Below are 15,090 nucleotides of genomic sequence, written 5' to 3'. Positions count from 1 at the left end.
GAAATAATGTACTAGATTTGTCGTGTCATATTCACACCAAGAAGGATGAAGAAGGAAACCTGATTTATCCCAAGCATACCACTCGATAATGTCGACTCCTTATCCAGCAGTTCCGAGAGAAGCAATCCAGTGAGAAAGAGAAGGAATCTAATAAGGATGAAGACAAAGAAGAGGATGATAGTTTCCCCAACGTCAAATCTACCTTAGTGATTTTTGCTGACATGGAGAGCAAAAGTCGACTGAAAGTCACAAACAGAGAAGTGAACATGGTTGCTCGAGCAACAATAACATATTTGAAGTGGTCACAAACTGCAATCACATTCGACCAGTCCGATCACCCAGCAGGCGTTGCCACTCCAGGGCAGCAAGCATTGGTAGTCGAGCCAGTTGTTGGAGGCACTTGACTGACCAAAGTATTGATGGATGGCAGTAGTGGTTTGAATATTCTATACGATGGCACCCTGAAGGGAATGGGCATTCTGATGTCCAAGCTTAGTGAAAGCAACATGAGGTTCCACGAAGTTATCCCTGGAAAGAAAGCTGATTCACTCGGCCAGATCACTCTTGACGTGGTTTTTGGTGATTCAAAGAATTACCGTAAGGAAAAGTTGACATTTGAAGTTGTGGATTTTCAAAGTGCCTATCATGATGTTCTGGGCAGGCCTGGTATGCTCGTTTCATGGCTCGACCGTGTTACATGTACCTTAAGCTGAAGATGCCAGGCCCAGAGGCGTGATCACAATTAATGGTAATCGGCAGAGAGCAGAAGAGTGCCTCCAGAAGGGCTCGAAGATTGCTACTGATTAGATCGCTGCAGTAGAAATGCAAGAGTACCAGAAGAATGCAGATCCGAGTGATTTGTTACGCGCCAAGAAGCCTCCTTCAGAATCTGCATTTCAGTCGTCCGGTGAAACGAAGCCGGTTCACATTCACCCGACCGATCCCAATGCCGCTCTGAATCATATCTCATCAACGCTCGATAGCAAATAGGAAGAAGCGCTCATCCCATTCCTCTGTGAGAACTGGGACATCTTTGCATGGAAACCTTCTGACATGCCCGGTGTACGCAGGGGACTGGCTGAGCACCGTTTGCGAGTCGACCCGAAGGCAAAACCCGTTAAAGAGCATCTCCGTTGGTCCACCGTGGAGAAGAGAAAGGCAATTGGCAAGGAGGTGGCTCGGCTTATGGCAGCTGAGTTCATCCGTGAAATTTACCACTCCGGGTGGCTCACCAATGTTGTCATGGTCCCTAAGAAGGACGATTCACTTCTTATGTGCATTGATTTCAAGCATATCAATCGGGCCTCCCCGAAAGATCATTTTCCTCTCCCTCGCATCGACCGGATTGTCGACTCAACTGCGGGGTGTGAGCGTTTGTCTTTTCTGGATGCATATTCCGGGTATCATCAGATCTGACTATGTGGACCCGATGAAATAAAAAAAGCTTTTATCACCCCATTCGGGTGGTTTTGCTATGTTACCATGCCCTTTGGTCTCAAGAATGTTGGTGCCACATTTATGAGGATGATTCAGAAGTGCCTGCTCACTCAAATCAGTCGGAATGTGGGAGCATATATGGATGACATCGTGGTTAAGTCGCGTAAAGCTTCCGACCTGCTGACTGGCCTCGCTGAAACCTTTGCCAATCTGAGGAGATATGACATCAAGCTTAATCCGTCAAAGTGCACGTTCGGAGTCTCGGGCGGAAAGTTACTCGGTTTCCTCATTTCCGAATGAGGGATCGATGCAAACCCAGAGAAAGGTTGTGCAATCCTCCAAATGAAGCGCCCTATGCGTGTGCATGACGTTCAGAAGCTCACTGGTTGTTTGGCCACTTTGAGTCGATTCACCTCTCGTCTCGGTGAAAAGGCATTGCCTCTTTACCGACTGATGAAGAAATCTGATAAGTTTGAGTGGACTCCTGAAGCTGACGCAGTGTTTGCAGAGCTTAAAGCCCTGCTTTCCACTCAGCCGGTGCTTGCTGCTCCAATCAGCAAAGAGCCTTTACTGCTTTATAATGCAGCCACTGGACAAGTTGTTCGTACAGTACTCACGGTCGAGTGGGAAGAAGAAGGTAAAGCCTATAAGGTTCAGCGCCCAGTGTACTATATTTCTGAAGTCTTGACTCCATCCAAGCAGAGATATCCGCATTATCATAAGCTTGTGTATGGAAATTACTTGACCACGAAGAAGGTTGCACATTATTTCTCAGATCATTCAATTACATTCGTCAGAAACGCTCTATTGTCAGAAATTCTGAACAACAGAGATGCAACTGGTCGAGTGGCAAAATGGGCGATTGAACTCCTTCCATTGGATATCAAGTTTGAGGCAAAGAAATCAATCAAGTCCCAAGAAATAGCAGATTTCCTTGCCGAGTGGGTTGAGCAGCAACAACCGACTCAGATTCACTCAGAGCATTGGACTATGTTCTTTGATGAATCCAAGATGCTGAACGGTTCTGGCGCTAGGGTAGTACTGGTATCCCCCCGAGGTGACAATCTCAGTTATGTTCTCCAGATTCACTTTGATTCCTCCAACAATGAAGCTGAGTATGAAGCACTTCTGTATGGGTTGCGTATGGCCATTTCACTCGGTGTTCCTCGCCTAATGGTTTATGATGACTCAGATTTAGTGGTTAATCAAGTGATGAAAGAGTGGGACGTCAGGAGCCCGGCCATGACTGGTTATTGCAATGTGGTGAGGAATTTAGAAAATAAGTTTGAAGGGTTAGAGCTCCATCATATACCCCGACTGAAGAATCAAGCAGCTGATGACTTGGTGAAGATAGGTTCTAAGCGGGAGCCCAATCCCAGCAATGTGTTCCTATAGCATCTTCACACACTGTTAGTTCAAGAAGATCATTTCAGAGAAGAGCCCCTGCAACCAAAAAGTTATACTGATCCGACTAAAGTCGAGATTCCAGCCGTGGTCGACCTGATCATGGAGGTTTTGGTCCTCATCCCCGATTGGACGGTGCCATATATTGCATATCTGCTCAGAAAGGAACTTCCAGAAGATGAATATGAGGCCTGTCAGATTGTTCGTCGATCCAAAGTTTTCACCATGATAGGTGGACAACTTTTTAGAGAGAGTGTTACTGGAGTTGCTCAACGATGCATCACACCAAAAGATGGTTGAATGATCCTCAATGACATCCACTCAAGGACCTGTGGTCACCATGCATCCTGTCGGACCATTGTGGCCAAAGCATACCGAGCGGGATTCTATTGGCCACGAGCAAATGAGATGGCGAAAGAAATTGTCGACAAATGTGAAGGTTGTCAGTTCTACTGCAACATGTCCCAAAAGCCTGCATCAGCCCTGAAGACTATTCCACTCGTCTGTCCATTTGCTGTTTGGGGATTGGATATGGTTGGACCCCTGAGGACCGGCAGAAGTGGTTTCATTCATTTGCTTGTAGCAGTCAACAAGTTCACTAAATGGATCGAAGCCAAACCCATCAAGAATCTTGATTCTGGCACTGCCATCAGTTTCATCAGAGAACAGACATTTACATATGGAGTCCCTCACAGCATTATCACGGATGATGGCTCCAACTTTGATTCTGATGAGTTCAGAGCATTTTGCGCTTCCCAAGGCACTCGAGTCGACTACGCTTCAGTCGCCCACCCGCAGTCGAATGGACAGGCAGAAAGAGCAAATGGTTTGATCATCCAAGGGTTGAAACCTCGATTGATGCGTCACCTCAAACATGCAACAGGTGCTTGGGTAGATGAGCTTCCATAAGTCCTTTGGGGATTAAGAGCAACACCGAATCAGTCGACTGATCAAACTCCCTTCTTCATGGTCAATGGGGCTGAAGTTGTGCTATCGAGTGATTTGCTTCACAATGCACCCCGAGTAGAAATCTTCTCAGAAGCTGAAGCTTAACAAGCTCTACAGGATGTTGTTGATCTTCTGGAAGAAGAAAGGGAGATGGCCCTGATCCAGTCGACCATTTATCAGCAAGACCTCTATCGATTCCATGCCAGAAACATGAGAGGTCGAGCATTTCAGGAAGGAGACCTTGTGCTCCGAGTGATCAGCAACGGCCCCATAAGGTTGCTCCTGCTTGGGAAGGTCCCTTCATCATTACCAAGGTGCTCGACAACGGAGCATATCACCTTTACAATGTGGAACACAAGAAAGACGAGCCACGCGCTTGGAATGCGGAGCTGCTCCGCCATTTTTATACTTAAACATTCGGTCTGATGAGATGTAATAAGCAGTATCTTTTCAGTTTGTTTATAAAAGACACTGTTTTAAAGTCTTCTAGATGATTGTTCTTACATATGCATGTGTTAAAGAAAACCAGTGGGTGGCTTAGCCGCGAACCTGATTCGCCTAAGTTTTACAAATACAACCGACTGAAGAGCAAGCCTCTCACTCGGGGGCTTAGCGGCGAACCTGATTTGCCTAAGTTTTAAAAATCCTATCGAGTGAAGAGCAAGCTTCTCACTCAGGGGCTTAGCCGTGAACCTGACTCGCCTAAGTTTATAAAATCCTACCGAGTGAAGAGCAAGCCTCTCACTCGGGGGCTTAGCTGCATTTCCGTACTCGCCAAAGTTTAAAAAATCCTACCGAGTGAAGAGCAATCCTCTCACTCGGGGGCTTAGCTGCAGTCTCGTACTCGCCTAAGTATAAAAAATCCTACCGAGTGAAGAGCAAGCCTCTCACTCGGGGGCTTAGCCACGAACCTGATTCGCCTAAGTTTTGAAAATACTACTGAGTGAAGGGCAAGCCTCTCACTCGGAGGCTTAGCTGCATTTCCGTAGTCGCCTAAGTTTAAAAAATCCTACTGAGTGAAGAGCAATCCTCTCACTCGGGGGCTTAGCTGCAGTCTCGTACTCGCCTAAGTTTCAAAAATCCTACCGAGTGAAGAGCAATCCTCTTACTCGGGGGCTTAGCTGCAGTCTCGTACTCGCCTAAGTTTTAAAAATCCTACCGAGTGAAGAGCAAGCTTCTCACTCGGGGGCTTAGCCGCGAACCTGACTCGCCTAAGTTTATAAAATCCTACCGAGTGAAGAGCAAGCCTCTCACCTAGAGGCTTAGCTCCAGCTCCGTACTCGCCTAAGTTGTAAAAATACTACCGAGTGAAGAGCAAGCTTCTCACTTGGGAGCTTAGCCGCGAACCTGACTCGCCTAAGTTTATAAAATCCTACCGAGTTAAGAGCAAGCCTCTCACTCGGAGGCTTAGATGTAGTTCCGTACTCGCCTAAGCTTATAAAATCCTACCTAGTGAAGAGCAATCCTATCACTCAGGGGCTTAGCTGCAGTCTCTTACTTGCCTAAGTTTAAAAAATCCTAACGAGTGAAGAGCAAGCCTCTCACTCGGGGGCTTAGCCGTGAACCTGATTCGCCTAAGTTTAAAAAATCCTACCGAGTGAAGAGCAATCCTCTCACTCGGGGGCTTAGCTGCAGTCTCGTACTCGCCTAAGTATAAAAAATCCTACCGAGTGAAGAGCAAGCCTCTCACTCGGGGGCTTAGCCACGAACCTGATTCGCCTAAGTTTTGAAAATACTATCGAGTGAAGGGCACTCCTCTCACTCGGAGGCTTAGCTGCATTTCCGTACTCGCCTAAGTTTGAAATATCCTACTGAGTGAAGAGCAATCCTCTCACTCAGGGGCTTAGCTGCAGTCTCGTACTCGCCAAAGTTTCAAAAATCCTACCGAGTGAAGAGCAATCCTCTTACTCGGGGGCTTAGCTGCAGTCTCGTACTCGCCTAAGTTTTAAAAATCCTACCGAGTGAAGAGCAAGCTTCTCACTCGGGGGCTTAGCCGCAAACCTTACTCGCCTAAGTTTATAAAATCCTACCGAGTGAAGAGCAAGCCTCTCACTCAGAGGCTTAGCTGCAGCTCCGTACTCGCCTAAGTTGTAAAAATACTACCGAGTGAAGAGCAAGCTTCTCACTCGGGAGCTTAGCCGCGAACCTGACTCGCCTAAGTTTATAAAATCCTACCGAGTTAAGAGCAAGCCTCTCACTCAGAGGCTTAGATGCAGTTCCGTACTCGCCTAAGCTTATAAAATCCTACCGAGTGAAGAGCAATCCTCTCACTCGGGGGCTTAGCTGCAGTCTCTTACTCGCCTAAATTGTAAAAATACTACCGAGTGAAGAGCAAGCTTCTCACTTGGGAGCTTAGCCGCGAACCTGACTCGCCTAAGTTTATAAAATCCTACCGAGTTAAGAGCAAGCCTCTCACTCAGAGGCTTAGATGTAGTTCCGTACTCGCCTAAGCTTATAAAATCCTACCTAGTGAAGAGCAATCCTATCACTCAGGGGCTTAGCTGCAGTCTCTTACTTGCCTAAGTTTAAAAAATCCTAACGAGTGAAGAGCAAGCCTCTCACTCGGGGGCTTAGCCGTGAACCTGATTCGCCTAAGTTTAAAAAATCCTACCGAGTGAAGAGCAATCCTCTCACTCGGGGGCTTAGCTGCAGTCTCGTACTCGCCTAAGTATAAAAAATCCTACCGAGTGAAGAGCAAGCCTCTCACTCGGGGGCTTAGCCACGAACCTGATTCGCCTAAGTTTTGAAAATACTATCGAGTGAAGGGCACTCCTCTCACTCGGAGGCTTAGCTGCATTTCCGTACTCGCCTAAGTTTGAAATATCCTACTGAGTGAAGAGCAATCCTCTCACTCAGGGGCTTAGCTGCAGTCTCGTACTCGCCAAAGTTTCAAAAATCCTACCGAGTGAAGAGCAATCCTCTTACTCGGGGGCTTAGCTGCAGTCTCGTACTCGCCTAAGTTTTAAAAATCCTACCGAGTGAAGAGCAAGCTTCTCACTCGGGGGCTTAGCCGCAAACCTTACTCGCCTAAGTTTATAAAATCCTACCGAGTGAAGAGCAAGCCTCTCACTCAGAGGCTTAGCTGCAGCTCCGTACTCGCCTAAGTTGTAAAAATACTACCGAGTGAAGAGCAAGCTTCTCACTCGGGAGCTTAGCCGCGAACCTGACTCGCCTAAGTTTATAAAATCCTACCGAGTTAAGAGCAAGCCTCTCACTCAGAGGCTTAGATGCAGTTCCGTACTCGCCTAAGCTTATAAAATCCTACCGAGTGAAGAGCAATCCTCTCACTCGGGGGCTTAGCTGCAGTCTCTTACTCGCCTAAATTGTAAAAATACTACCGAGTGAAGAGCAAGCTTCTCACTTGGGAGCTTAGCCGCGAACCTGACTCGCCTAAGTTTATAAAATCCTACCGAGTTAAGAGCAAGCCTCTCACTCAGAGGCTTAGATGTAGTTCCGTACTCGCCTAAGCTTATAAAATCCTACCTAGTGAAGAGCAATCCTATCACTCAGGGGCTTAGCTGCAGTCTCTTACTTGCCTAAGTTTAAAAAATCCTAACGAGTGAAGAGCAAGCCTCTCACTCGGGGGCTTAGCCGCGAACCTGATTCGCCTAAGGTTAAAAAATCCTACCGAGTGAAGAGCAATCCTCTCACTCGGGGGCTTAGCTGCAGTCTCGTACTCGCCTAAGTATAAAAAATCCTACCGAGTGAAGAGCAAGCCTCTCACTCGGGGGCTTAGCCACGAACCTGATTCGCCTAAGTTTTGAAAATACTATCGAGTGAAGGGCACTCCTCTCACTCGGAGGCTTAGCTGCATTTCCGTACTCGCCTAAGTTTGAAATATCCTACTGAGTGAAGAGCAATCCTCTCACTCGGGGGCTTAGCTGCAGTCTCGTACTCGCCAAAGTTTCAAAAATCCTACCGAGTGAAGAGCAATCCTCTTACTCGGGGGCTTAGCTGCAGTCTCGTACTCGCCTAAGTTTTAAAAATCCTACCGAGTGAAGAGCAAGCTTCTCACTCGGGGGCTTAGCCGCAAACCTTACTCGCCTAAGTTTATAAAATCCTACCGAGTGAAGAGCAAGCCTCTCACTCAGAGGCTTAGCTGCAGCTCCGTACTCGCCTAAGTTGTAAAAATACTACCGAGTGAAGAGCAAGCTTCTCACTCGGGAGCTTAGCCGCGAACCTGACTCGCCTAAGTTTATAAAATCCTACCGAGTTAAGAGCAAGCCTCTCACTCAGAGGCTTAGATGCAGTTCCGTACTCGCCTAAGCTTATAAAATCCTACCGAGTGAAGAGCAATCCTCTCACTCGGGGGCTTAGCTGCAGTCTCTTACTCGCCTAAATTTAAAAAATCCTACCTTGTGAAGAGCAAGCCTCTCACTCGAGGGATTAGCCGCGAACCTGATTCGCCTAAGTTTTAAAAATCCTACCGAGTGAAGAGCAAGCCTCTCACTCGGACGCTTAGCTGCAGTTCCGTACTCCCTAAGTTTAAAAAATCCTATCGAGTGATGAGAAATCCACTCACTCGGGGGCTTAGCTGCAGTCTCATACTCGCCTAAGTTTAAAAAATCCTACCGAGTGAAGAGAAATCCTCTCACTCGGGGGCTTAGCTGCAGTCTCGTACTCGCCTAAGTTTAAAAAATCCTACCGAGTGAAGAGAAAGCCTCTCAGTCAGGGGCTTAGCGGCAGTCTCGTACTCGCCTAAGTTTAAAAAATCCTACCGAGTGAAGAGCAATCCTCTCACTCGGGGTCTTAGCTACAGTCTCGTACTCGCCAAAGTTTAAAAAATTCTACCGAGTGAAGAGCAATCCTCTCACTCGGGGGCTTAGCTGCAGTCTCTTACTCGCCTAAGTTTAAAAAATCCTACGGAGTGAAGAGCAGCCCTCTCACTCGGGAGCTTAGCTGCAGTCTCATACTCGCCTAAGTTAAAAAAAAACTTACCGAGTAAAGAGCAATCCTCTCACTCGACCTGGCCACGCGCTTCAAGCTGTGTCACAAGTACAACGTACGCTCCATCTTGATCTGCAAGGATGACGAGGTGCCGGTCGTCTGCGACCCTCTCCTCGGAGCTGCGTCACAAGTACAATGTACGCTCCATCTCGATCCGCAAGGACGACAAGGTGCAAGTCGTCTGCGACCCTCTCCTCGGAGCTGCATCACAAGTACAATGTACGCTCCATCTCGTTCCACAAGGACGACAAGGTGCAGGTCGTCTGTGACTTTCTCTTCAGAGTTGCATCACATGTACAAAAGTTTGTTCCGAGTGAAGGGACAATTTCCATTCGGAGAGAAAGCAAAAGCAATTGTGTTCTAAGAAGTACCAAGTTCAGATAAATCTTGCAAGTTCCGAACCGCAGATAAAAGTACTCGGGCATCAGGCCCGAAAGAGTTTAACAATTACAAAATCACTCGGCATTCCGAGGCAAATTTAATCAGAGCTTAAATTTTGTTCACTCCGCAGGAGGATGGCTGGCAGGCTCGACGAACTCGTAAAAGTCGATTCCATCTGCAATGCGACTGGCTGCTTCGATGAAGGTTTCCATGAAGGATTGGAAGTCAAGCTTCTTGGTGTTCGCAACCTTGAGTGCTGCGAGCTTCTCTTCCTTGGCTTCTTTGAAGATTCATAGCCAGACAAGTACTCCTGCCCCTCATCTGAATTCCTAGACCTCCGCACATCTTAATCACGTGCGTCCTCTCATCACTCGGATTAGCCTTTTTCACAGACTGAGAACGGCAAGTGAAGATATGTTTTCAGAGACCCCAATGCGGTCGGCAACCCAGGAAATTCTCACACATAGACACAAATGCAGCAAGATATATGATGGTATTGGGGGAAAGTGATGAAGTTGAGCTCCGAAAAAGTTCAGGAAACCTCGGAAAAATGGATGAGGGGGCAAAGAGAATCTGCGGTCAACGTGGGTTGCGAGGAGGACACACTCACCCTCCTGCGGCTGCGGCGCGGTCTCATTGCCCGGCTGCCTCCAAGATCTATAGGCAATCAAGCCCTCTTCATCCAGATCCACCAGATCATCCTTCGAAATCATGGACCGGATCCAGTCCCCCTGGATCCAGCCGGAAGGCTGGCTGGCCCTCGACGACGATCGCCCCCGACTCGTCTTCTTGTCCTTCGCCGCCACCGTCGCCTTCTTCGCACACTCCAGGGTCGTCGTCTTGTCCTTCCCCATCGTTGCGGGCTGCTCACGAACAGGGCAGCAACATCGAGAGTGGAGGTGAATGCGGTGGAGAAGCAGAGGAGAAAGAAGGGGAATGGCGAGCACTGTGCAGAATACATCGGCCGCAACGCCTTATATAGGCCCGCTTCCGAGTGGCTGACTCGTGGGCCCATATGATCATGTCAAATCCCGCAAGAGTCGCGCGCTGGGCACGTGGCGGAAAAGGCGGCACGAAGATTGAGACGCCCCTGCCTAATCTGTCCCGTTTTATCGTGGTGCCCTTCGCCTCGCGCGCTTCCCCAAATTTCAAATCCCGTGAGATCCGGGACGGTAGTACAACCAATCGCGCCAAAGATTTCATACCGCTCCAGCACAAGTTCGGCATAAGTTCATTCGACCAAATCTGAATGGATCAAGGCGACTGTAAATGAAGTTGAAGTCTTAGTGTAATTCGTCTGCCTAGGTAAAATGCCTCGAAGCACAAAAACCGGGTCGGAATCATCTTCAACCTCTTCCTCACTCGGACCCTGATCCATTCGGGGGATAATGACGATGACATGTACCAAGGGTAAGGTTATAGGCCTGACCTAGACACCCTTCCCAAGGACACTGCCCTACAGTCAAAGGCATGCAAAGCACAACAGCACCTACCGACTGAGATCACCTCAGAGTGCATCCCACTCCACCAACAGTTCCAATCGGGTATCCCAATTCCACTCGACCGAACAAGAAACCACTTGGAGTACAGAAGACCTAAAGTCACTCAGGATGGCAACAGTCAGGCATTCACTCTGCAGTCTTTAAGATCATTTAAAGCTCTTTGTAGCTAGGGTTACCAGTAACGCCCTGTCTTAATGTACACTAGATCATGATGGCGCGTGTTGCTGCGTCCATCTATTTTGTCACTAAAATAATAGTAATTTATGTAAATATATGATTGGATTAAAGGCAGTAACAAAAGCAAGCTGTATGATATTTAACGACAAAAGAAAACTCGAGTTGTTTTCACTCCATTTTCCTGTTCATGGATAATATCACAATATCACGTCCATAATCGAAATCAAGAACGGACTGGCGACCTAGCAATAGAGCAGTCAGTTCCATCTAGAGCAATCACACTGCAGTAGAGCCGTCAGTTCCACCTAGAGCAATCAGACTATAAAATAAGAAATTGCGTCGCAAGATAATTAACTTGAGGCATAATAGTGCACGAGCACTAACCTTTTTGTTAGCCATTGGAGCTTCACAGAATCTACTGGAAGGCAGAAAACAACCCAGAAGAAGCAGCAGACCAAGTAATATGGAGCTCGAATTTGTCCTCCTAGAACACAGGGATTCATTTCAAATTATGTTAGCATAAAGCACAATTGCTGGGAAACATAATTACATGTTTGAGTACATCTGCTTAATATGAACCATTTGGAGATAGAAAATTGAGGATATAGAAGGCACTATAGTCTTGCTCCTGCGACTAAACGTTACATATAATTTATAAGAAGATATAGATGCTTGTGCTATGAAAGATTCAAAAGTAACACTAAATAGGAAAAATAATTAAACATAAAATGGCAAGTAATACTGTACAATTCTGATGAATACTGAAAATTAATTTATAAGTGTGATTATTGTGGTTTCTGGAGAGGTAGTGGAGCGTGACGGCAAAGATCCCAAAGGGCAGGAGCACGTTGATCTTAGCCCTGAAGATGATGACGTGACGGCTTTTGCTCGTGAGCGCCATCCACCGCTTGGTTTTGGGCAATAGTGACTCACCGAGCCCGCAATTGGGTTGATATGCATGAACCGGAGTGCCCATGTTTTCCTGCTCGAAGGAGCGGTGATGACCACCATCTCTTCCTCCACCTCCTCGAGCCCTCACTCAGACTTCTCCTCCACCTCCACCATCTGCACAAATCCAGACCAATCTGAGTCAAGAAGCGGCACTTATTTGTGTAATCCGCGATGAAACATCATTCCCACCTCTAGCGCCAGCCGAACAAATCATGGATTAAGACCTTGCTAGCGACCCGGTGACAAAGAACAACATGAATAAAAAATCCTTGCCGAATTTGGTGGCCATGGGAGGAGGACGAGGAGCCACGGGAGGGTAAGAGAGGATGCCCTGTAGAGGGGAAGAGATGAGTTTCTTCTCAGTTGGGTTCAGAGTCAGGGAAAGGGGAGATGGAGGTGGCGGTATCACTCCCCTGCATCATATGATGGTGAGGCCGAGGGCGGTGAGACTACATCGCTGGGAGAGTTGCAGGGAGTCGAGCTTGAAGAATATGCAGTCAAGGGTCGCAGGGGAATCGAAGATTTGCAGTAGAGTTGGAACGGTACCGAAATGAATCTTGCGCGGAAAGACAACGGCGAGATGAGCTGCAAGACGGAGAACATGGTGGCGGCGATGTCACCTGACCTAGGTCTCTTTAGCCGCCACACGATGGAGACGAAAGGAGGGTGGTGTGAGGGTGTATTTTTTTTTCTAGGATGCATAGGCGGACACTCGTAGAAGCCCATTAGGCCCAATTTTACACCAGGCAGCTAAAATTGTCTCCAGAATAGCGGCCTAGCAAGGAAACCTCTCAATTGTAGCCAACATAGCAAGTCAAAGCGGGATTAAGAGGAAATCCAATGGCAAAAAATGCACCAAAACGATGATCTGACGGTTGGAAACACTAATGGTCTGAGAGGGCAGGAAAAGTGCTTAGTTATAATGTATCTAAATTGAACCCTATGTAACAGGGGATGGCTGGGATCCTGGCGCACTCTATATAAGCCACCCCCCTCCTCGGGGACAAGGGTTCACACCCCCTGTAACTTCACGCATAATCCAATTGACCAAGCCTCCGGGCACCGAGACGTAGGGCTGTTACTTCCTCCGCGAAGGGCCTGAACTCGTAAACCTTGCATGCACAACCTCATCGTAGCTAGGACGTTGCCTATCCATACATACCCCCTATTCTATTGTCAGACTTACTCCCACGACAGACACCTCATGATAAGCAGGTCATGATGTTTTCGGCAACTCTCAGCAAGGTGATCCGTCCCATTTGCTAGAAATTTATGCAAGATGTAATGCCCCTGCCTAATGTCTATCTCAATTGCATAGTGCATCATATTTAAGTTACTCCACTGGTTATCATATGGTTTGTATGTGTGCCAAGGGCTTCTCTCCTGTTGTCAGTTGTCACTAGGTTTGTTCTTGGTTCTCGTAATCTTACATGTATAGAATTCATTGTTATGTCATTTTTTTTCTTCTTTTTTCGTTACTACCTTGCATAGGGCAATACTGTGGAGGCCATTTACGACTCTTTTGAGTGGTTTGGGTATGTGTCAGTAGCATTCACTACTAGAATTTACACGTACGCCCGATGTCATTGTCAAGACCGGGTTTTCGGGATATAATTTCCAACAAAATGGTCCTTGTGCTCACCAGCCCCAGGATTACTGTTAGCTGATGAGGCACCAACTTGATACAGAAACTCCAAGCAAAATACAGGATAAGTAGTACAAGACCATTTTGGCCTATGAGTATAACAAATGGTTTCTAGTGGTTGCTGGCGGAAGCGGTTTGCGGATCATCAGCGTCTATGGGACTCCATTTCCCATAGGAATAGCTGACCAGGATAACTCCTATCTTCGCGATGCTGCTATCACCATTGCGTGGGTTCCGGGGCTGTCATCGCAACGCTCCTCTCCATGCAAGGAAAATCTGTCCAAGACAATAGCCAGGGACAAGCCAGTGAGTACTTTGAATGTACTCGCAAACATTAAGAACACAGGTATAATATAACCACTGATAATCATGCTTTGAAAAATTCTATGATCACTTCGTCAGTTATGAAATAAGGTTCATGATGCAAGCAGGTCATTTAAATAAAACATGAGTAAACAATCAGGGAGTAGAAATGAAAAGCATCGATCGGGTGTCTGAAGCGACGCCTCGAACGGAAAATAATATGAAGCATGCCTCAGTCGGGTGTCTGGGCGACACCACATAAAGGGCTTATAAGTAAATCAAATAAAGAGCATGCCACAGTCGGGTGTCTGAGCGACACCTCAAAAAGGGCTTATAAGTAAATGAAATAAAGAGCATGTCACAGTCGGGCGTCTGAGCGACACCTCAAAAATGGCTTATAAGTAAATGAAATAAAGAGCATGCCACAGTCGGGTGTCTAAGCGACACCTCATAAAGGGCTTATAAGTGAATGAAATAATCACCGTGAATATCTAGGAGGTAGAACCGTCCCAGGGATATTCATTATTTCAAATAATACAAATGGTTAGTCCATAATAATAATAACCATAATCAGCATATATCACAAGTCATAATCAATGTTCTGGTTTAGTAGTTTTTCCTCCGAAGACCGACACTAAGACCGACACTTGACCAATCCCAGACTGTAGTCCTTAACCATGGACACGGCTATTCGAATAGGTATAATATCTCTGCAGAGCGTGTACTCTTTACCCACGAGCAACGGATTCCTTTAGTTCATCGGAACTAATTCCGTCTACGGTCTTTTAGTCGAAAACACGCCTGACTTGCACACACCAGCTTAACTTTACTCGTGTCTGGAATCACCCACGACACCCGTTAAGCAAAACTCTAAGTGGGGAGGCTACAACCTCGATTAGCATGGGATCAAATTTCTATCGCGCGCTCTAAGGGGTGCCCCCCTCTCGGTCCCAACCGGAAACACCCATGCCCCCGAACCAAGTGGCCTGCCTACCGGCTGCAGTCGGTATCTTCCACAATGGCCTCTCTATACGGTGTGTGCTAGAAAGGGGTTGACAACTTACTGAACCGTACCCTACCTATGGCAGGGACAAGTGGCAGCACGAAACAAGTATGGGGGGTTACTGGAACAAGACTCGATCTACGGCCGACTCAGGAGGTTTAAGCATTTCCTGCATGGTTAGCTCAAGAATTATATTTCACATCGATCAGACCGAACCACCACTCATCATACCTCCCCCTGCCCCACCGGTCATAACCGTCTCGACGAGGGACAAGCTTGTGTCTACCCAAGACAGAGACTCTCCCGGAACCTTCCCGATAGGCATGAGAGGCATATGAGGGGGATTTCTATCACAAACATATCAAATGCCAACAGCATGAAATCATCAATAT

General features: G+C 47.2%; 1 pseudogene; it reads left to right on the top strand.

Moving 5' to 3' along the window:
- Nucleotides 1-15,090, top strand: part of LOC123082927 (DEAD-box ATP-dependent RNA helicase 15-like) — a 56,760-nt pseudogene that overhangs the window by 18,452 nt on the left and 23,218 nt on the right.

This window comes from Triticum aestivum, chromosome 1B, assembly GCF_018294505.1.
Source record: "Triticum aestivum cultivar Chinese Spring chromosome 1B, IWGSC CS RefSeq v2.1, whole genome shotgun sequence".
In the NCBI taxonomy this organism is placed as follows: domain Eukaryota; kingdom Viridiplantae; phylum Streptophyta; class Magnoliopsida; order Poales; family Poaceae; genus Triticum; species Triticum aestivum.
The sequence above is the reverse complement of the archived record's forward strand: the minus strand, read 5'-3'. Positions and strand labels throughout refer to the sequence as shown.